We start from the raw sequence: 23,929 nt of genomic DNA, 5'->3' as shown, positions 1-23,929 counted from the left end.
CCTCCCAAGTTTCGCAAAAGAAAAAGAAAATAACATCACTAGCGAGGTTTTTCTATTCTATAAAACACCAACAAATGCATGGGCCTATGGGCGGGAAGCAATTTCCCACGGGCGTAGATTGTAATCGAGTCCGCGGACTCGGAAATTTAAATGAAAATGGTTGGAAAATTTCATTCAGCATACAACGAAGGCAGGAATTGTCTCTTATTCTTATGGGTACATAAGAGAGAGACGTAACTCTTTGTCATATGGCAAATGTTTATTCGGAAGTTTCCGATTGAGAGGTTGGGTATGACCGCTGCAAGGCCGCGGACTCGCCCACAATCTACGTCCGTGGAAAATTGCTTCCCCCTATGGGCCTGTACAGGACCCGAAATGATCCCAGGACCCGAAATGATCCCAAAAAGTACCCCAACTGATCCCGGGACCCGAAACGATCCCCAAGAGTCCCCGAAATGAACCCCAAGGAATTGCAGTAATGGACAAACAAAAGGAATGTGGAAGGATTGGCTTTCAGTTTTAAAAACATATGATACAGCGTCATTTTTGTTACTATCCAGAAATTTGAATTAACTAACCGACTGAGCGGGAAAACAGCTTTCGACAGCTTGGTAAAGTCAGCAGTTGGGGTCAAATTAAAATTCCCGTGATGGTAAGTTGAAGAACCAGGCGTGAATAAATAATTTATGCATAACAAGCCATAAACGAATGTCTCCACAGATTAGACATGCCTCTGCTTTCCCGTAGGAAAATGTTTGTTTTTGTTCAGTGAATGAAAGACATATCATAAAGAGAGATAGAGAGAAATCATGCAGTGGTGTACGCACTACTACATAAGGAAATTCAAAACTCACATATTGCTTTCAACAAAAGCCACATCTCTTAATATTTTGCAACGGTAGTAAAAGGGTTGTTCGAGTGCATTACTCAGTGTGCTTTTGTCATTCCATCTTCTCGGCCGAACCGGCTGTCGGTAAATATTCGCTCGTGTGAACATGGATTTCGTGGTGAAAAACACGTTTGGTTGTCAAATGAATATGGATTTTTAGGGGTGATGTTTACCGGAAACGAGATTTATAGTGTCAGAGTCATGTGCTGGAACTGCAAATGTTTCGAAGGTCAAAAGTTTGGTTGTTCTGAGCAAGGCTGTGCTTTGGCTGTGCTATGTTTATGTTGTACTCTTTCAGCAGCAATTAAAAGTTGTTTATTTGTTTTGGACTCTGTTTATGGGTTTACCGCCGGGGGAATGTAATAAATAGAAGTATTGTATTGGAATTTAAGTTTTTTAAGTCATGTTATTTAGAAATAGATTCGCTGTCAACCCTTAATTATGCTTTAAGAATTGAAAGTGCTTTCTTCTGCTTTCCCTTTGTCCATTACTGCAATTCCGTGGGGTTGATTTCAGGGACTCCTCGGTATCGTTTCGGGTCCCGGGATCAGTTGGGGTACTTTTGGGGATCATTTCGGGTCCTGGGATCATTTCGGATCCTGTACAGTCCTTGATCTTGATGGCATACCGAGAAGACCCTGGGCACAAGTTTGCTGTCATGCGCAGAACCGACGTAAAACGGCGCGGTGCAGTATCTTCGACCATCTTCGTGCCATCCGCGCCATTCAACATGGTGGAAAGACGGCTAGTTCAGCGATATCGTACAATGATTTAGGGTCTTCTCAAGGATACGGCTTATTTCTTTAACTGCCAACTGAAAGGTAAATTATTATTTGTTTTTATTGAGTGTGTGGGGGAGGGGGGATAAGAGATTTGCGACTGAATACACGGCTCTTTTTGCTTTTGCTTCCTGTCTCGAAGCGCATACTAGCGAATGCTGTTTACTCTCGTTATTTAGATGCCCTGTGAGAGCTGAGAAGTTCTGTTAGTAGGTCTGCCTTATAAGGCGTTAGTGTTAGCCTTTTGTAAAGGCTTCAGTATGCAGTATACGAGTGGTTAGACTCCTAAATAATGTCCCAAGCATTTTGCTGTTCGCCCACTTCTCTTGCCAAAGACCTCTTGCTCAACTCTCTCGATCCGCTGGTCCTTGCCGCGCGAGCCGCGTAATCAACATGGAGTTTTGAATTGCCTCTCTATAAGAAAACTTTTCATGGTTTCTTTTTCGGGGCTTAACCCTTCGAAAGTTTATCTCTATCTTTAAATAAAGTAATTGCTTATAGCTGACAAATGTGCTATAAATGCTTATAATTGCAATGGCATCACAAGGTCATGCCGGTATTCAAGGCTTCTAGTTTTGTGGGCCTTTACTATATCTAACTAGGGAGTTATTCCATACTTGAATGGTGTGAACAAAAAAGTGTTTGCAAGTGTTCACTGAACTAGCTAGCTGTCTGTATTTAAGTTTGTGTCCCCTGGTTTTTATGGTTTTTCTATGATCAAGATATTTTTGGTCCTAATTATATAGACCACTAATAAGTTATAGTAGTAATAATCAAATGTTAAAGGTCCTGTAAACCCCTAGTATCAAACAAACTATTTTGTCGATATTTAACAGAATTTCTGCCGTAGATTATGAATATCAAGGTCTCTTTGCCCGTTTCGGCCTAAAAGTTGACATTTTAGCGATTGCAATTTTACTTCCGGTCAAATATATGGCGGAAGTAAATTTACACTGAAGGTTTCGACACTAAATTGAGGCTTTAATACATTCACAATTCCTAAGCTATTACAAAAGTATACATGTGATTGTGATGCGCCCCTTGTATTGTCAACTCTACCAACAATTAATTTTGTTGTAGGTGTCTAAATATGACAAACTTCCTGTTGATGCTGTTATATCATGAATAATATACCTGTATCAAGCCATTTTTGTGGCTCAATCTCTCCATACCCACTCTTGTTGAGGACAGGGTCATCCAGGCCAGTGTGTTTGTTAACCCTTTCACGCCCAAGTTTTGTTGACTGACGCACACAAAATGACACCAGGTCTTCAGTTTTTATAGATTTTCTCTTTTTCCTTAGAATTTCATGGGCCGACATAGTAAGAACAAATATTGCCCACATAATTATTGATCGGAATAAAGTACTGGTTTTCCAAATATTGTATTGCAACAATTTTTATAAGCAGGCAAAGACAAACTTTTTTTAATTTAGCGCAATTTAACCGCGTGCTCGTCATTTGTTAGTTCCAGTTTATGCATGTTTTCAGATAAACTACATCAAATTAACTTCAAAGATTCAGAGTTAACTCTTTAGGGAAGCATATCCAAGCATTATACATAGCTATTTTTCAGGTTTAAGTGAGCTGGTTGTGATAGTCATGTCAGCACCGTTTCTACACAATACAGCATCAACATGGCGGCAATAAAAGCACGGCTTGCATGGTCATTTCATTTCTAAATTTTAGCGGCTTTATTTCATGGATTGAACAAAACTCAACTGTCCATTTTTGCTCATGATTGTCTAATTGATTGACAATTGGCCATAATCTGTGAATAAATCAAGTATAGCACAACAACACGAGGATTTGAGAACATCATCGAGCGGAACGAGTGGTGACTATTGAACAAATTCAAGATGGTATTGTGAAGAATTTTCTGCATTGTTGTTCAGATGCGGCCAAAATAGGCTTGCAAGAAAGTATTATTTGCTGCTATTGGTTTTGCAATATCCAACTGGACGAGAAACACTTAAATATTTGCGAATTGTTGGCAATAGTCCGTGCCATGAGTACTTACAAAAATACCGAGATGGTGGCTGAATTTATTCACCACTAGTTCGTGCATCGTTCGCTGTTGCTCTCAAACCACTCAGAATCTTTCTCTTCGTTTCCTTTTTGCCATTTAGAAGTGCCTCAAACAAGTTTGTTCGATTGACAAGAAATTAAATCAATTCAGAATGATGAAAATATAAAAAAAACAAAGTTCAAAGTCATTATTTGGATGATTCTTCGGTCCGATGAATGGAGTAGCTTCTTGTTCCTCAATGGCAGTACCAGTTCTGTACCAAAGTTGGTCTTTGGGTCGCAAAATACAGACATTTTTCTGCTAGAAATAGCCCACGGCCATCGTTGTTTACCGATTGTGAATCTGTCTCTCCCAGGCCTTAAAACTCTTTTAAATCGCTATCAAAATCACCCAAAATATCATGAGTCAAGTCCATGATCTAAAGGCAAGGTCCGTGGTCGTGGGTGGATTTCGAACGCGCGAAAAAGTTTTAACTTTGGATAAAAATTTCATGACGGACGGTTCGTTGTACTGACTTGAGCTGTAAGAGAGAAACGTGCAGAATTTCATGCTCTATCGATTCCACGTGTTAGGGGTCCATATAAGGCAGTCCTTTTGTCTTTTTGTCCAATGACAAAGAGGCATACAGCAAAATACGGAAAATTCCGTATCTGGGTGCGAAAGGGTTAACAATGACTCAAGAATGACCCTGCCATCTCCACTGGATGTCGTAGTCGCAGTCCAGTGCAGTTGATTTGCACAAGGACGGATCCACTCTTTCTGATGGGCACAGTTCTTGTCCAGGGCTATCTTTGTTATGACTTTCTTGATCTCTGATAAAGTGAAACAGACACAAATACAATGAAAATTTCAAATCCTTTGTTAGCCTACATTTTGTGAAAGATAAATCAGGTAAACTCCAAAATGAATATCACAGCTAAGATGTAAGAAAATGTAAGAAGGGTAAAGCACTCGGCAGAGGGGACGTGAAATGTCCAACTCTACTAAGCTGTGTGCTGGTTGGACAAAATATTTAGAACTAAAAGAGTTTAATACTCAAGCAATCCTAAAATGCTAACAGCTATATGCTTACTTATAGCTTACAGCTATATTTGTCACCTTTTAAGAAATTTAAACATTGCATTATTTAAATATCATAGGGCAATGGGGTCTTTCTTTCTTTAAGTGCCATAGATCGAAGTATTGCGTAATGTTGGTGACTGGCAATTTGTAGATGCCTGTCCGATACAAGCATTGTGACAACTACACCAGATTGCTGGAGGGATTCCATGCAGCAAATCCCATGAACTCCAGTGCAGGGCTGCTTCCTGCTTTGTTTCTCTGTTGGTCAGTTTAAAAGAGTAAAAGAACACAAAATTATTACAAACAAACGAAAACATAGCAATTACCAGAATAATCAGAGTTCAAAATGCAACTGCATATCATCATTGTAAGTAAACATCAATGTATGAGTGCATTTTAAAAACACCACGAATATTCACTGACAAAACCATACCTGCACAAGAGAGAAGTGTATGGTTGATGGAAGATAGGAGCAGCACAATACAGTATATGCTCCAAACTTTGCAGAATGACCCATACTGTCATGTCTCCCATCCCCAGCCACCACAATAGTACCCCCAAGACCTTAAAGCTTCTCCAGCATTTTTGCTTGATATCTTTTCCAAAACAGGTGAACTACTGGGAAGTGCTTATCCTAAAGTGAACAAAATATTTACAATTTAATCACAGAAAAACAGTAAATAGAAAGGAAAAATTATTTTTTCAAGGTTCAAGATTTTTTGGGTTTTCCAAAAAAAAAAACTCTGGCTGCAAAATCATCATATCTGTCCATACTTGCATGTTGATATTTGACGAAGGATGACGTTGATATACACCTTAGCCCCATGTGGTTACAAATCTGCCTAACTAAGAAATGGAGCCTCCAGCAAATGTGGCCATCCCAAGTAGAAAGTTCCCAGCTGCAATCCTTGTAGCAGGGAAGTTTGGTTGGCTTTGCCAGATAAATTCTTTTCCACGTCCTTGATTTGAGCAAACTGTCTTTACTGTGATGCTAGTTCCAAGGTGATGAGAGAAATATATAATGACTAACAGCTAGAAAAAACTACAGAAAAACTGTTGTGGCAGTTATTTTAGCACTATCTACCATAAAAGCTGTAGTAAGCCCCCACCCCCTGAGAACACAACAAGCTTTAAACTTACAGTGATCTCTATGAATCCCCCACCCCCTAAGGGATTATTAGAGCTTTTGAACTATTCTTCAAATATTGATACCTTGTGGGTCTCAACCAAAGGGTGGAATGCTCCCTTCGCAGGCATGGCAGGGGCGGAAAAGTAGCAGTAATTGTGAGATGAACATAATGAACTTCTGCTCGGTGCGCAGATTACCATCCATTGACGAACTAATCCTGAAAAGATAATATATCCCAACTTTTATTGAATGAGTCCACTGCAAAACGCATCTTTGAATGAGTTTAAAAGTTGGAATGTAGCAGAAACAGATGAGTGGGAGTGGATTTTGCCAAGCAGAAGTTTAAACCACAAGATAAAAAGAACAACCTTCAATTACCTACATGTAGTATTATCAGATGTAATATCTTCATCGTCACTCTGGAAAAAAATTTGAACCACTGGGTATTTCTGGTTCCTCAATAGTGTCCATATCATCATCATCATCGGTGTCAATCATTGCCATCAACACTGTTGCCATTGCCACTGGTCATCTTCAGCAGCACCATCATCATCACTTTCATCAGTGTGGTCACTATCTTGGCTTGAACTATCCATTGGTCCAAAAATCTTCTCGTCACAGGTAGGGCCATCACTTTCTGTGTCTTCTTCTTTCTTTAGCAATTCAATCTCGAGCCGTTTTACTGTAACAAATTCTATTTGTAAATTTATTTTGATTGGATAACTTTCCCATTTTCAAGGGGGACAAATAAAATGCACAAAAGGAGGAAGAACAAGAAATCTAGGTTTGAAAAAACATACATAATAAGGGACATACAGACAGATTTTGAATTCAAGACAATTATGAACACTAAGGACATTTGTTTTTGCAGCACATAACAATTAGAAATTAAAAATCCTGATTGAACACAGCACATACCTTTTCGCTCCATTTTAAATATGTACAACTTCTGCAATTTCAGAACATTTTTGGAGACATCCAGCCTCTTCAGCCAAAGAGTAAAACACAAATAGAACCAGAAATATATTAATATTGGGATTTGATCATTATAAAACTCTAACAAGCCTCAGGTACAGATGTGGTGTTATTGAAGGGCTCAATCTCAGTGGAACTTTCAGTAGTGGCTACAGCAGTCTACGAAATAAGTGTAACAAAACTATCAGAGTAAAACATATAGAACCAGAAATATTGATATTGGGATTTGGTCATTATAAAACTCTAACAAACCTCCGGTACAGATGTGGTGTTATTAAAGGGCTCAATCTCAGTCAAACTGTCAGGAGTGGCTACAGCAGTCTATAAAAAAAGTGTAGCAAAAACATAAAGAAATAAAATAGGGGATTTAATAAAGTTGACAGAATGGCACAAGTGTCAGGCATAAACAAACCAGTGCTGACATCAGTCTACAAAATAGCAAAATATAGGGTCAGAGCCTTAACATAGTGTAGATGAAACAATCACCCACGAAAAATACTGATACACGGGGATTATCTATGTAAAAGACTTGCTAACCTGAGGTGCAGATGAAGGGATGGCCCACGTGCCAGGCCCAAACAAATTCTCTGCGCGTTCCTTCGCTGCTTTCACCCTCTAAACAATTGGAACCATTTGCAAGTTTAAAAGGCATATAGACTTGAGTATGCCGAACTAATCGCTTACAAAATCACTGTTTCTGTCATTCACGCTAAATTTGTAAATATAGATCTCAACTCTTCATTCTTTTGGTGCGTTTTGTTGGGGAAGCTGTCTCCTCACCTGCCCTTCACATATGCACAGTTGGCCAAACAGAAACGCCGAAATCGTCTACTTTCAGCCGCCTTTTTCTCACCTCACCAGCATACACGTTTTGAAAATAATTCGGCAAAAAGTACCTGGCTCCCATACTCGACTTTCCTTTGCCTTTCTTTTAGAATTCATGAAGTCGATCCAGTGCCTTCTTCGACTATTTTCCTCGGGTCAGTCGTCACCATAAAATGGTATCAGATGCAGGGATATCCCTTCTTTTTGTGACAGTACATAGCAACCGTATTTAATGCACCGATTGGGCATTTTCGTCAATGAAAAACCTTTTTCTATGTAAAGAATCTGTAATAAATCGCTCTGGTTGGGCTATGGTCTTGTAGAAGTCGCTTGAATGCTGTTGTTTTGAGAATGTGTGAGTCACTTCCATTCCTGATATGACTTAAACCACTTGTTTCAGTTATCCTTGGCATGTTTGTTACCGCGTGGGGACTGATGCTCATTGAAAATGAAAAAGTGCGAATCCAGGAGAAATATCGAAAGTTTAAAAATACGCCAAAAATTGATGTTTTGATGGATTTCTTTTACTTTTTCGACAACAATGGACGCATTTATTGCTCTCGAGGCCAATTTTAATGCCATTTCAATTGAAAGAGCTGCTTTAATTTTGAATGAGCTGCAATGTTCCATGTGCTTGGTTACAACTTTGACATTTGACAAGATTTCTGTAAAAACAATGTGACATCATTTTCTAAACTCATCCTTACATGACTAATTTCCCTACTCGACCTCTTGACCGTCCAGATATTGCTGTCCTTGTTTTAAAACTTTATGCAAATCTTTGCTCTTCGTAATGGTAGGATCCTGTTGTGTGCTGTTGGATTGTGGTAATGGAACAAATACAGCATGGCTAAAAGGATGTCACTTCATACATCTCCAATGTCAAAGTCGAACTGATGTGAGGGTAAGCGATGTGAGTACTAATTGCTAGAACTTTTTCCCTAGGAATATGTCCTGATATGATTTAATTCAGAATTTTTAATGATTATTATTCTTCAAATGACTCCTATCTTCAAAGGCTTTTTCTATTCATTGATTATGTGTATAGATTCTGCTTGAAAGACAATAAGAATTAATTTATAACTTGATTAAAAAATCCGTTATTTTTTTAAATATAAAAAAACTATGAAATAGGTGTTTATACAGCACAATGCTTGCTGTGTAGTAATAATAATGATAATAATCACCTAGGAGCATAAAAAAACCTCATTCAAAATACTTACATGCCTAAAATACTAAATACTGTACAGTGAAAATACGCCTATATATACACCTATATATACCAGGTAAATTAGGTAAAGCCGGATGAAAAGTGACTACAAAAGGTACACGATCATTCTTACCTTTACGCCTGTCTTTCAATGTTGGAATTCGTCTAACCCGGTCAACCTCCCTCCCCACAAATCTACTGTCATAACCCCTATCAACTAAATAACCTTGTTACTCCAATACCCTGTTTTCGAAAGGAAAGTCTTCTGAACATATCCTACAAATACATACGCACCCTAGGTTACCCTAGAAAACAACCCTGCCGATTTCTAAAGCTTGCAACAAACAAGGGGATGGCTATTGTCACTGGAAAAAGGATTAATCGTGGAGCTGGCTATGGACTAGAGATTTCTTGCATTTATATATTTTCTGGAGACAAAGAAATGTCAATCCCATGCTTTTGTAAAGTATACAATATTTCCGCTTTATATGTGATTTCAGCATGCATTGCATATTATGTTTAGCAGGTGTTGACTGATGTTGTAAAGCCAAAAATCATTGTGTAAAATAAAATCTCGGTTGTTTGAAATTGTGGTAGTTAGCAGAGCTGGTTGCACCGATAAGTTGCTCGCTTATGAGAGCTAAAGATTACAGAGTTTGTCTGACAATTCAATTGGTGATCGGGTCGTTATCGGAGCTGGTCGCTTACGAGAGCAGTCGCTCAGAGAGCTTCGACTGTAATTACAATATGCATTTTGAAATACTATAAAATCGACTTTATCTTGGGGATTTACAAATTACGTCCAGAACTGCAGCCTTTTGCTTGGCAAAATTTTCTTTGGTAAGTACCCCCGCACTTTTAAGCTCCCTGAGCTCTTTTAGTTGATGCAATAGCTTTGTTCAGTCTAGTCGTGGTGTCTGTGAACAAGAAAAACAACATATTAAACTGTTAGTTATTGGTTCTAATATCATCATCCATCCATCTCCATGCAAAAAAAACACACACTCATTATAACACTCTGGAGTGATACGATGTTGGACATGACGGAAGTATTCACCTCTGCTGATTGTACGGTTGGGTTCTGCAGTGCCATCATGCATACCACTAATATCTTATATAAAGAGAATGTCAATTAATCAAGGCAAAAGTTGTATTCTACCGAGTACGGTTAGGGGCTTCAAAAGGATGGGCGTTTTGATGGGCGTTCCAGATGTGACAAAAATAACTTTGACAAAGATAACGTTAACGTTGACAATAGAGACAGCCCATAATCATCCCCCCTGAAAACATCATGTTCGTTAGTTAATGCGTACATAACGGGAATAGGTGCTCGATTCCCAACTCTCGTTAGGGTCAACTCCTATTCCTCCACTGTCCTGTTTCATAAATTCCTTCACCGAACAGTTAGGTTACTTGCTTGCTGACACCTCCTTCATCTCCTCGCAGGGGACCCGACAAAACCCAGCCCAGTGTTGTCTGAATAGCAACCGGCTCATCCCTTGCCCCTTGAATGGTTCTGCCGTTCTGAAATTGCCACAAACTATCGCTCCCCATGAGAATTTCGATTACAAGGACTTCGTCCTTTCTATTCACATCCGAAAACCACAAATTTTGGAGATGTGCATATTCAAGCTTTCTTTTTTCGACATGCACGTTTCTAATTTGCGTGATACTGGGAACTTTATACGCTTCTATCTTGACACTTTCGCCCCCTCTTATGGGATGGATTTCAAAGGAAAACACGTCACGTAATCCACTATCTTTTCCCTTTTGCCCAAAAGCACTTATTTCTAGCCCTTCCTTCCTAACCCCTTTTAACCCTGCTGCTTTCACCGTTTTGCTAGTAATAAAGGATTTATGGCTACCTGCATCAAAAAGTACTCGCTTTCACGCTTCTCTCCCCCCGTATAATTCCCTGGGCGGTCTGTAACGCGACCAGCCCCCCAGTACATACATGGACGCTAGTTTCCGTCACTCTAGCCCCATTCGTCACGTTCTCGTTAACTCTCTCTCGTAACAAATCGAAACGTGGTGCCTCCCACGACAATCGCTACACCCATCCTTGTTAAAACATTCGTTGGACCTATGTCCCTTTTTTAGGCAAATAAAACATCTTCCAAACTTACGCAATATATTTATTCTATCCTTTGGCAGCTTTACTTTGGAGCATTCGTCCTCTTGGTGTTCCCCGAGGCAGAAGGCGCATCTTTTTCTGGTCCGTGCCGTCGTCAAGGCGCTCGCTGAGTTTGGGCCTTGCTTCCCTCGGTTCTGCTCTTGGGGTGCGGGTCTCTCGTCTGGCTGGCATCGCTCTCATAGCTCAACCTCCTCGAGTAGCTCCGCTAGCATATCTTCAATCACCCAGTTCTTGTGGCTCTTTCCTCTCGTTATCGAGAGCCGCACCGCCTCTGGGTTTTTTTCTAACAAGGCCGGCACTAGTATGCTTTCATACTGGGCCGCCTCCACTCCCAGCGCCTGCAGCCCTCGGTGCTTGGTCTCCACCGCGTCGTAAAATCGGCAAAGACCAGCCGCGTCTTTCTCGCTCGTGACTCCTCGCACCTTCAGGCCTTTCAATAATTATTTGAGTAGGAGGCTGTGTGTTTAGTGTAGGCGGCTGTTAGTGAGTAGCGAGGGCCGTAAGGCCCGAGTAACCTAGGGGGGTCCTGGGGCATGCCCCTCCGGGAAATTTTGCAATTTAGTATATAAGGGATGCGTTTTCCAGCATTCTGAGGGCTGAAAATTTGGCTGTTATATGTGATCCACACAGCCCTTTTTTCAGCATTTTTGAGGGCAAAAAGTACAACTGAGACGTGTTCCATAGCTTTAGTATTTTCTGACTCAACTGATGTCTTTTACAACCCCGGGACACAAGGTATCATTATTGCTAATATCAAGATTGATGTCAAAAATTTGTCACTATTGTACTATCTGAAATGAAATTGTATCTGAAATAACAACGCCAAGATCCAGCTGTGTTTTATACAACAACTCACGGCACAACACCTGACTAATGAAATAATAATGTATCCAAATTTTACCGGAATACGCAAGATACAGCTGTGCTTTTTACAACCTCGGCACAAAAGCTCACTGAGTGAAATTTTGTCACTATTGTACTATCTGAAATAACAACGTCAAGATCCAGCTGTGTTTTGAACAACAACTCATGGCACAACACCTGACTGTAAATTAATAATGATCACTGAGCTGTTGTCAAAAGCATCAGACACATTCAGAGTCGCTGTATTCAAAGTCACTGTCTGAGTAATCGCCAAACAGATCATCAGGAGGGAGCTTCAAAAGCGCTGCGGTTGCCTCCATTTCTTCCTCCAGTGCAACCACATCCGCCTCTAGCGCCCTGGCAGTCTCCCACACATGCTCGATGTCTGTGATGTCCATGGGGATTGGGTCGACTTGAGTGCCTGCATCTGTTGTTGTGGGTTTGTGCAGTTGATGATCCTTTGATGGAGGATTTGCCAATTTGCGCCTGGGCTTGGCCAACCACTGCCTTGTCACCTCTTCTATGATAGGCTTGCACTCACTTGTACTAGGGCCATTGATGGTTACGTGCATGAGGGCCTGGAGCATGTCGTTTTTCATTGACGATCGGAGGCGAGTCTTGAGACGCTTGATAGCAGAGGCACCTCGCTCTGGCCAAGCATTGCTAACGGGCAGAGAAAGGCATATCTCTACTATTTGTAGGAGGCATGGACACATGTGTTGGTAGGTGGCTTTCATGGCCATCATGTGCTCAAGCAGCCATTCTGTCGGGGTCTTCCGGTTGGTCAGCTTCTTTGAAGGACGTCTGACGTCTGGGGGGACTTCGCTCTTTAAACTCAAGATGTTGTATTTGATCTTGGTCCACTCCGCCAGTAACTCGTCCTTCTTTTCAGCCTGGTCGTTGCTTCCATTGTAAAAGAAGTCGGCCAATACTATTGCTTCTTTCTTCCCGTACTCCTTAAAGCCAGGATCTGTCTTCTCTGGGACGGCGCATGGGTCAAAGATTTTGAAGGCTGTCAGGACTTCTAGGTTGCCAGAAAACCTGTTCACGATGTTGTCTTTCAGTGCCTGGACATATTGCCTTGTTAGGCTTTGCAGCATGCTCTTCTTCTCCGGTGTGAAATCTGGCAGGTCGCACCTTGAAAGTCTCCCTCCCTCGATCAGATCTTCCGTCATTCTGGCTAAGTGTGTTTGGTTCTTAGCGACATCATCTAGCTGATCCATGGTGTAGTCGATGGCTGGTGCGATTGAAGCAAAACACACTTCACCCTCTTGGAAGGCCTTACTCAGATGCCCGAGGATAGGAAGGACCTCATGCAATAAATACACAGTTCCTATAAATTTCAACTTCGAAGTTTGCTTCAAAAGGCCAGTTGCTGTTGCATCGTTGCTCTCTTTGAAGAATCTAAGGGTCTGAAGTAATGCTTCGTAATCTTCAAAGACCCCTTCGATAGCCTTCTCCGTTGAAAGCCATCTTGTCCTGCAGGCTTTTTTGAACCGCTTTCCAATTTGTTTCTTGCCTTTCGCGCTGACATTTATCTTCTTGACTTCAAGTACGGATTTCGCGTACGCCGCCGTTTTCTTCGCTGAGTTATCGAAGAAAGACCACAGTTGAATAAGGATACGCTCCACTTGTTTGATGTAATCTACTGTGTCGTTGGCGTCTCCGCACGCAAGGGCCAAACGGTGACAGATGCAATGGATGTTAAGCATGGCCTTGTTATCCGCTTTCAACCTTGTTGCTACTCCGGATCTTCGGCCTGTCATCACGGATGCCCCATCGCTTGAGAAACTTGACACATTTTCCATTTTCAGACCAGCATCTGTGACTTGGGAAATAATGGCCTCTGTGATGGACTTGGCGTCTGGTGATCCTGTTGTAGAACTCTCTAACAGGTCGCTGGCGGCCAGAAATGTCGTGTGAGCTTTGCCACTATTGGGGTCAACATATTTTACAAATGTTACCAGCTGCTCTATGTTGGAAACATCGCATACCTCGTCAGAGAGAATTCCAAAGCAGTTTGCGAGAGACAAGTTAGTCGTGAGCTGCTCTTTCAATACGCTGCCAATAAGGAGGAACATTTCTCGGACTGATCCTGCAGAGCGGTGTTGAAAGTACTTGATGTTGTCGAGACCTAGTTGCTCAAGCACTGACAGCAGACTAGTGAACTTCTTATTAGGCATCTCTTCTTTTGCTAGCCAGTACATGGCCAGAAATGTCTTATAGTACACCTCGTCCTTACTGCTTTGGATTTCTTTGATTGCTACTTCAAAGCTTGATACTCTGCTGAGTAGCTCCGCCTCGACTGCTGCTTTGTGCTGTTGTGATTGTGCATGATTCTCTAGAGCCGCTCGCTTAAATCGCACAGCAGGATCGAGGCTGTATTTTTTGCTTTTGTTTTGGGGGTTTGATGTCCCATGCTTTCGACAAAGCAAGCAGAACATTCCCTGGCCTTCAACATATATAAGCCAGTTGACATCAGTGGCGGTGGACAATGACAACTTCTCATCCATTATCCACCGATGCTGAAAGCGATCAGCAGCCCCCGTAGCCAGGCGGCGCGTTTCAGTGGGGCGCAGAGAGATGCACCTCCGGCTTCTACACGTGTGGAAGCTATGAATAACCTGAGGGTAATCAACAAATGAAGAGATTAAGAAATTCGACTCATCCTCTGCCGTCCATGCCTTTTTAACTTCGCCCTTTGCTCTGTTTTGCGGGGTCGGGTTGCTAGGTGTTTCATTTGCCTCATTTGTCTCGCCACCATGCACTATGAGATTGGCACCTGATGCCGTGCCATCTTGAACCTCTTGAGTAATGCTTGAAGCAGAGTTCGGCGATGGTAATGTAGTCTCTTCGTTTGGTTTGGCTGGAAAATACCACGTAAGTTATGTTATTTGAAATAAAAAGCTATGTTTGAAAAACGTTTTCTGACATACTGTTTTTCTGCCACATACTGTCTTTATGTAATTCAGTAAAAAATCTGATTGATATGGGACCGTTCTTATAATTTGGTTCCCAAACAAAAATCGCCTTTTTTACCACAACTGTTAGTAATCTCGCGCTCTGATTGGTCAATTCGCCGTGGTAAATAAGAGTCCATACCACGCGCGCGCACGCGTGCGGTACTTGCAACGGAAAGTCGCACGTGCTTCCTCGAAAATGAGTGAAATTGTGAAATGAGTGAAGTTGTTGTTGTGGTAAAAAACAAATTTCCAGGGGTTGAGCGTGGTATGTACTCTTATTTCCCACTCTACACGTCATCTTCGAGGCCAAAATTTGTTGTGGACTCACTCGACTTCGTCTCGTGAGTCCACAACATTTTGACCTCGAAGATGACGTGTAGCGTGGGAAATAAGAGTACATACCACGCTCAACCCCTGGAAATTTGTTAAATCTGCCAATTATAACTTTCCCTTCTTGCAAAACAATTTTTTTCTGCTTCTACTTTTATTTTTTGTGTCTCATGGTAATTACTCTTCTGTCTGTTGTGTTTTTTGACCCCCCAAAATAGCTCTGTTGACAAATAATCATTTTTCTGGCAGATGCGAGAAATAGCGTGAAAATTGATTTCCGCACCTATGTGCGTAAGTGCCAAAACCCGGGGGAAACGAGGGACTGTACTCCTACCAGAATTGTTAAACCAAGGGGAAACAAAATCGAAAAAATATATAACAGATTCGAGAAAAAAGAACATACCCTTATCAACGTACACCATATTTTCTTTTTTGCTTGGCCGTCACAAGAACAGTCGGCTGATATGCTTGTGCAACGCGCGCGATGAACGCGGGACTGTCCCGCGGACAGTGGTGACTTTTTGTTCTAACCTAATAGCGCGCGTAGTTTCATTTTGACGCCCATGATTTAGGACATCGACTAACTGGATATCAACATGGGCAATATGGATATCATATATGCGAGCCCCCCTCCCCGCCGAGTTTCCGATCAAACGGGCACTAAATAGCTTTCACTCAAATGAATATCTAGACAGTTCTTATGGAATGTTTCAAGAAAACCTCGAACAAGGCGAATTCTACTAAGATACTGCTTTCGTTTCCCAGGAGAGTTTGTATTGTAGATGATGAAAAAAAAAAACGTGAATCTGACGAATCTAGAAACCCATCAGGCCGTCACCAGACTGTCCAAGACAGTCAACCTCGGCAGAGGTCTCTCTTGCGAGCACACAAGAAACCGAAAATAATAGGCACAAGACACAAAAAAACTTGTAGTTTTTGTTCGTGATCGATACCCTGCGAGCCGGGCTTTCTCCTGTGAGTCTTTGATCTTTTCGTAAGCAGTCGTCTCTCAGACACGCCGACTTGCTACAAAATGAAACAGACCTCACAGGAGAAAGCTCGTTCACAGGATAAGTGATCGATGATAGATGTTCACAATTTAGTAGTTCAAAAGTTCAAACTAACTGGTTCAAACAACACAACGCATTTGTAATAATTTCAAAACCTCAATAAAGAAATGATATATTACCCGATCTATTTTCATTTACAAAATAGCTTCTGAAAGCATGAATATTCATGCCCGAACTCGCGGTCGCATCTCTCTTTGATCTCTTGTTGGACGTCGCCATGTTTGAAGAGAAATACCGCTGTACACAATTAGGCTCACACTACCCATAATCCATATCGATGCGAATCCAAGATGGCGGTCGTAAACAAAACAACACGCGACTTGAGTTATTTGGACGAGAATGCAATTGAACGAAGAAAAGTATTGCTAAAAAGACCCTGCTAAATAAGAAAATGATACAACAACATACTAGTGAGTATTTCATTTTCATTTGACAACGTTTCTAGAGCAAGTTTTAGGGCAGATTGCCCAACCTTTTTTTACTGTGTTTTGAAGTAGGCGGCGGTCAACGCCGAAGTAGGCGGCGGTTCACCGCCGGTAGCCGCCTTCTATTGAAAGGCCTGCACCTTCATCATCTCATTTAAGTGTTCCCTCTTTATCTTTTCTGTTTGGCCATAACGCCTCTTCAGGAGATCGATAGCCGACTGGTAATTTGCCGCCGTCAGGGCGAATCCTGCCACCGCTCCCCGCGCCAGTCCCACGAGCAGATTTCTCAGATAATTGAACTTATCGACGGTGGCCAGGCAAGGATTGGAATGGATACTACTCTCGAATCCATCCCAAAACTCCTGCCACTCACCGACAAAGCAAAGTTTCCTCCACCAAAGTTTCTCCCAGCAAAGTTCTTTAGCCTCAGCTTAGGCAATCGGGCTCTTGTCTCTTGGCCTTGCGCACTGCTCGCGGCGGCTTCACTCTCAATCTCACTTGCTACGCTGTTTTGGCGGCTCGTCCGTTCGGCTGCCTCGAGCGCCAATATCTTTTCTCTTATGGTCGTTTTTATCTTTCCTGCGTTCACCGTCTGTTCTTTTACATCTTCTTCGGTGAATACATCATCTCTGGACATCAACTCGAGCACTTCATCGTCGAGGGTCTTGAGGATCTGTAACCGGTCTCCCAGTACTTCGACCGCACTCTTTTCCTCGCACCCCTCAGCCATAAACCTCGTCACGAAGGCTCTGTGTCCCGCTATGGTTTTCCTCTTTGATTCTACAGTCGCCATTCTCCTATCCGGCTCGATCGGACCAAATGTCGTGGAAATTCGTTTCCCTGTGCAATCAATTTCCTTCGGTACCTGTTTGCGTTTACTAGCACTTCATGCTACGTACAATCAATAAAACTCTCAACGGTCAACGTTTTACAATCAATTTAATCAAAGCGATCAATGTGCTCCCTATTTATACCCCAGTTTACACCCTTCCAAACAATGGACAATACAGCGCTTCCTTTCATCTACCCACAACCGGATATTTACTAAATAGTTTACATTCCTTTCTTACTACGATTCATCGTGCTATTCACGTTCACAAGATTAAATCACTACTTAATTTCCTGATAAGATAGGACAATAACACCTAACGTAATTTCCTTCACGCTATCTTGCGTCACGTAAAACTAATAAACTCTTAATCCCCGACAGCCATCACACAACAAACAGGGCCGTGTTAGGTGCCTTTCTCGGACCCAGGTCAACAGAACGACTTGGACAATCGTTGCATTTGCAAGCAAAATAGCGCTCCTACACAAGGCCTGACTTTACTTGAAGCCCCAGCATTTTACACGCTTATTTTGATTGCCAGTTATAACATGGTCATGTCAGTTGGGATTGTAATAGATTTATACTGCTTACAATACCATAAAATATTATCAAATATAAGAATATAAATGTAAGAAAAAAATATAATTTAACAACAATTGCATTTTAGAACTTAAAAGCAAAATGCAATGCGTACAATGGTAAAAAAAATCTTGAAAATTGTGCAAATTTCGCCTGGAGATATATCTTAAACACTACTAGCCTTTTTAAGCTTCTTTTGCGATGAAATCATCTTTATGTGCTTTAATATCCTCTTCCTGTGTTTTTTTTTAAAGGAATGAAGGGTCGCCTTGTGCATATGCATAAAAAGGGACATCATTTTCTTTGCCTTCACTCTAGGAATGGTATAGAACCTCTGACAATTTCTACATCCACTGCCTTGCATTATTTCTGTACCGACTTTTAAAACTCACCGCCATTATCAGATTGTAACACTTGACGATAGAGGTTTGCAACCTTTTCAAGTTTAATCAAGGAGGTTAAATCAGTATGTACCTAGACTTCAGGCTAGACCTACAATTCAGTAGTCAATTTAAACAGCCAAAGGTCATACTCAAACACATTTAACCTTTAACTCATTTCAAACTTCCAGGTGTCTTTACCGGTCTTCTTATACCTTATACAAGAAAAAAAACAAATCATTATGTGAATTGCAGTAAAATTATCCTATCGACAAGTGAAAAAAAAAACATTTAATTTATTGACTCTGTAGCTTCTCGAGGTTGAGCATCCATCCTGGATGTCATTTTCATTGACTGGAACGCCGAGATGCAAAAACTGATAGTCATTCTCGTACGTTGGAAATTCAAATCAAAACAATTTCGCTTTTGAGCGCAAAATCTCTGATGAATAAATGCAGCTGGTATGCAACTACTATTTGACTTTGTTGATGACCTACGAAGCTAGAGTTATTTCTTTGACATTTAGAGGCTAGCTTGTGATTTCAATGATTTTAAATGCATGGCCGCTATTTCAAGGGATAATCAGACAACACTTGCATTTGTAGCAGCTTCTGGAAGATTTTTAATAGGACCAATTACAATGGTTTTTTAAACGGACCCTTAAGATGCAAAGAGTTACATACCCAAACAACAAAAACGTAACAAAAAATTAGGCGGGCTGTAACCCGCCTAATTGCAAATAAACGGAAGAGGAATGAACCCCGTTCTCTGCATTTTCGGCAATCTATGTTCGGGCATTATCTTCTGGTATGTCCGAAATCAAAGCACTCCATCCCGTATAACTGTTGGTTGGAGTGGATGATTCGGCACCATTCGTCCTTGATCTTGAGGGAATAGGGGATCAATGCGTTGTTCGACACCATCTTCACCAGCCTATTCTCGTTCTCCAGGCACTCTAGTTCGTGCCCGATCTTGTATTTAAGTCTTATTATCTCGCGTCTTATCTCTCCGTGATTTTTCAAGATCACTTTCTCGTCTACATAGGCTCTGAGGCCCATTATTGAGACGCTGGTGTAGTAGCCTCGAGGCGGGTGACAAGAGATGTTGTGATTCGATATTGAAGCCTTCTTTGATGAGCCGTTCCACGAGCGATTCCTCTTTCAACTCCACCAAATACTCCCCCGCTGTTAATTCCTGAACCACATTGTTGTCACAGTGCACCTCGGTCAAAATCTATCAGAAACCATCTGGGTACGAAATTGTCGTTTTTGCGACGAAGAAAAAGAAAAGTGCCCAATTTATGACTTCGGGATTCCACAGGAATCCCTCGTAAATATCTGTGCCGCCAATAAACTGTCGAACATCTCAGAGATTAGGGGTAGTGGGAAGTCTCGCCTGGTGACTGCATTGAGTTTGCGGAACCATCAGGTTTAGCAACTAAAACCACAGGTGATGCCCAAGCACTAGTTGATGGTTGTATGATATTGTTCCGTAACCTTTTTGTAACCTGCTTATCGATTTCCTTTCTTTGCTCAGGTGTGGTCTTATAAGACCTCTGCCTCACAGGCGAGGCATCCCCTGTGTCTATAATGCGTTCAATTATTGAGTATCTTCCTAATTGTTCAACTGATGATGCTAAACAGTCTCTGTCTGGAAGGTGTGACGGGTCAAAGGTTGAACCTGAAGTTGCACGACCTGACTGAAAGGTCATATCCTCTGGGAACTCGATTGTTTTAGTTTGGTTGTCTAGTTTTGAAAAAAGGCAACTCTAGTGTTCTCATACATTTCAATCCCTTCTGATGTAGGATTAGGCAGACGAATAGGTACCATATTTCCTTCTGAAACAGTGACTTATCTGTAGCACCTTTGATTGAAAACATATAAGGGAGATCCTCTCTCCGTTCAATAAGGACGTTCAATAACCTTTCTCCTCTAACGTGTTGTACCAAGAAAGAGCCTTTCCCCTAAGAGTTAAGTGGTAAAGCGAGGGCTTGTCTGGCGTCATTCGAATTACAAAAGGTTGCAAGCTGATGGAAAATTGTAAAAAATTCAGCATGTTTTTTCTTCCTCGCCTCCCGAAAGTATAGGAAATAAAGGCTTTTTAGCGCTACATTTTCTGTGGCTAGACCCGCGATACTAGCGTCGTGGGCTCTCTGTAAGTTTTGAAAACGATGGTTAACATTGGTGTGTAACGCCATGTAATTTTTACCACGAGCTAATCCATTTTTTTCCTTTTTTGTTCTTAAGCAATCGCTATGAAGTTCAACGAGTATGGTGTTGTCAGTGCCACTGTCCCTAAGGTTTAAATTAGTATCATAGTCAATTTTGTCACTGGCGTCTACGAAATCTTGTCGTCAGTTTGGCGTTGTTAAAGAATAAAATCTATAACTAAAAAAAGGTTGAACATACCCAATTGCTAAGCTCTGCCTTAATCAAAGTTGCCCAAAACGAAATGGAAAATTGCCCAAAACAAAGAAAATATACAAAAAGAAGTTCCTAACGGTGTGTGAAATGCTCGGTATTCCAATAACCTTGTTTTTGAAGAAGTCCGGGATCTCCAACCTCTGTAAAGAGACTACTGGAGAGTGTAGTGGGGACGGTACCAGGCTTTTAATTTCGATCATTTCATGCTCTGCTCACCCCCCCTATTTATATGTTCCTATGACGGCACCCCTCAGATAGTCCAACACCGACAGTCATAGAAAGCTTTTAGACTTGTTTTGATAAGGGCTTAGCCAGTGGGCGTCCAAGGGAAGACCTACCCCAATGGGTGTGTCGGTTGCTTTACCCTTGGGGTACCGTGACTTGCGTAATTTTTTACAATGTTAACGGTTACCGATTGTCGCGCATAGCTTACTACAATGCTAGTGCGCATGACAAGTGACACACGTGTCGTGTTTAATATGATTGACAGCATTCCGAACATTTTTGCAGTCAAAGTCTTGAACCGTACTAAAACCTAATTATACCCACGGCTAGGTCTGAAGCCCTTTTTTCCTTCCTTTCTTTAAGAAGTACGAAACGAGAATTGGCCAATTTCGGTTCTCAAGTACCACATGAAAAGGGACGCGCCACTCCCACTTTCCACTGTGTCAAGGGTAATTTTCCCATTCTCTACTATTCCGTTTCAGAGGAACTTTAGCCGAATGGTTAAAGTTTGTCAAATTATTTAACCAAAAGAAAACCCTTTTAGAGTAAACAAAACAAGCTGTCCATTAACTTCAGGAAGGTCGGCGACTTACTAAACTATAATAATTTAAGGTTATCCAAGATAACGTTATCCTCTATTGCGTTACTTTCCTCCGTCACAGAAGACTCCACTGTCCTCTAATATCATCAGACCAAAGCTATCACTTCTACAGGCAATGGCTTCTCAGACATCCAAATTTGGTTGGTTTACTGGTAGTGAAAGACTGTTATAGAGAACGTTTCCTTCCTTCATAGAGTTTACAAATGCAGCAACTGTTCTAAAGATGCTGCTCGGAGAAAGTACAGGAACAGTTCTTATCGAGTCATTCCATAAATTCCCGTAATACGTAACGCAATGAAAAAAAAAACGATTACTGTGAAAATGAAAAAAATAGATGTAGGGCAACATGGCATACACAATTAGTATGTTAAGCTTTGAAATTAGGCATATAGAATAAGGAAAAAAATAAGCTATGTGAGGTAAATAAAGCAACGCAAATCTGACCGTAGCATTAGCTACAGTCTTGATCTGCCCCTTTGGGTATAACTGGAAAGACTGTGGCTGGTTCTTTTGGCCCCGCACGCCCCTTCTCTCCAAGTTCATTTGACTAATATACACTAGGTAATAACAGGTCATCCGCTTTTATTAAAAAAAAACACAGACCTAACTTATATTCAGGCTTATTTACTATACTTAGATTTCCGACAAAAATGTCAAAGTTAACAAGAAAAGCAGTTGACGCTTCGCACAAACAAAAAACTTCCCCGTTTTACTGGCTTCATAGGCATGTATTGCACAAGACTCAGTTTGTTAAAATCGGGGTGAACTTGCGGGGGGCGGGGGGGCATATCGGTTTTATTGTTTAGATGGAGATAACATAGGATTTCAAAGAAGTAATTTCTTGGTAAGGGTTTGCAATCTCGTGTTGAAAGAGAAATGGATCGTCCTTGCTCCAATAATGAAGCATTGTTGGTGAACGCACGATGCCCATCATAACCAAAATCCCCAGGAAAGCCTTGAATTCGTCGAGCGTTTATTCCTTCATCATTCCATTGTTTTCAAACCAGTCTGGATCCTGTCTCTCATCATTTCCCTTTTCGGTATTTACTTGGGCCGCATACGAGTTCGTTTGATTGACGATCTATTCCGTCAATTCGGGGGTGAAAAACACTTGAAAATAACAGGGTTAAAAGTCGTTATTTGGCCGATACTTTGGTCCGATAAATGGAATAAACTCCGGTTTGTCGATTGCAGTGGCAAGTCAGGGGTGACAGACAAAAAGGAAATCAACCCTAAAAAAACATCACTGTCTTTCCAGGTCAACCATTTTTGGTTGTCCACAAAGTCAGGGAATCCAATCGTCCCGCCTTGTATCACTACTCTGCTCTCATCGGCCTCATGTGACACGTATCTTGTAAGGGTGCCGCCATGCTCTAATGAGCGAAGAGTGATGCTTAGAAACAAACAAAACACTTAAATCTATGTTTGGAATTTTTTCGGTAAAAGGGGTTGTTTTGTACCATATTCTTTTTTTCTTTCTTGTTTTAACGTTATTATTCAGAATTTACTTAGTCAGTAGAAACGAAAAAAAAAGATATAACGCAGTAGTTTTGTATTTTTTTTATGTCCTAGTAGTATTGTACTATTCAAATGGTATTTTTGTTTATATGTTTTTCGGATAGGGAAAGGGGGCTCCAAATTTCTTGTTCGAGGGGGTGCGCTTAATGACGGAGGGTGCTTATTGGAATTATTACGGTAAGCAAACCCTGGTCGAGTCTTTTTATTTTATTTTCTTTGATACTCCAATTCTAATTTTTTTTTTCCTTTTTCTCAAGAGATAAATATAAAATTTCGGCATTTTGTAGAAGAAAATGCAATTTTAGAGAATTAATTGTTTTTAGAGAATAAATTAAAGAAATGAAAAAGTTATTAAGAAATATGTAGTTTTCCAAGAACATAAAAATTAGCCATTTCTCGCGGTATCAAAATTTTACAAATCAGATGCGTGAAGTTTTAAAAAATAGTAATGTTAAAATATTTCTGCAAAAAATATGTTAGATTTGAACAGCAGCTTCTCCGACACGTTTTGCTGTTCTAGGTCACGTGATCATGGGAGGGGTCGGATGACGTCATAACTTGTGTCATTATGTTGAAAGTTCCAAGAGATTTGACAAAAAGCACAGGCTTTTATGAAACAAACAAATTTCCCTAGTAACGGCACTGTTACTACTTTTAGCAAGAATATGCCCTCTAATACGTTATTAAAAA

At 41.0% G+C, this 23,929-nt stretch overlaps 1 long non-coding RNA gene across 2 annotated transcripts; it reads left to right on the top strand.

Moving 5' to 3' along the window:
- The first annotated feature begins 1,544 nt into the window (after positions 1-1,544).
- LOC116619402 lies at positions 1,545-23,143 on the top strand. Of its 2 annotated transcripts, none has more exons than XR_007312642.1 (3): positions 1,545-1,710; positions 8,488-8,585; positions 20,008-20,945. It is a non-coding gene; the product is annotated as an uncharacterized LOC116619402 (long non-coding RNA). The 2 variants fall into 2 exon arrangements; XR_007312641.1 differs by lacking the exon at positions 20,008-20,945 and adding an exon at positions 22,980-23,143 and having other exon boundaries at positions 1,546-1,710.
- Positions 23,144-23,929: the final 786 nt, after the last annotated feature.

The sequence above is a fragment of the Nematostella vectensis genome, chromosome 8 (assembly GCF_932526225.1).
Source record: "Nematostella vectensis chromosome 8, jaNemVect1.1, whole genome shotgun sequence".
NCBI classification, from domain to species: domain Eukaryota; kingdom Metazoa; phylum Cnidaria; class Anthozoa; order Actiniaria; family Edwardsiidae; genus Nematostella; species Nematostella vectensis.
Note: the sequence above shows the minus strand (reverse complement) of the source record. Positions and strands in the feature narration are given on the sequence as shown.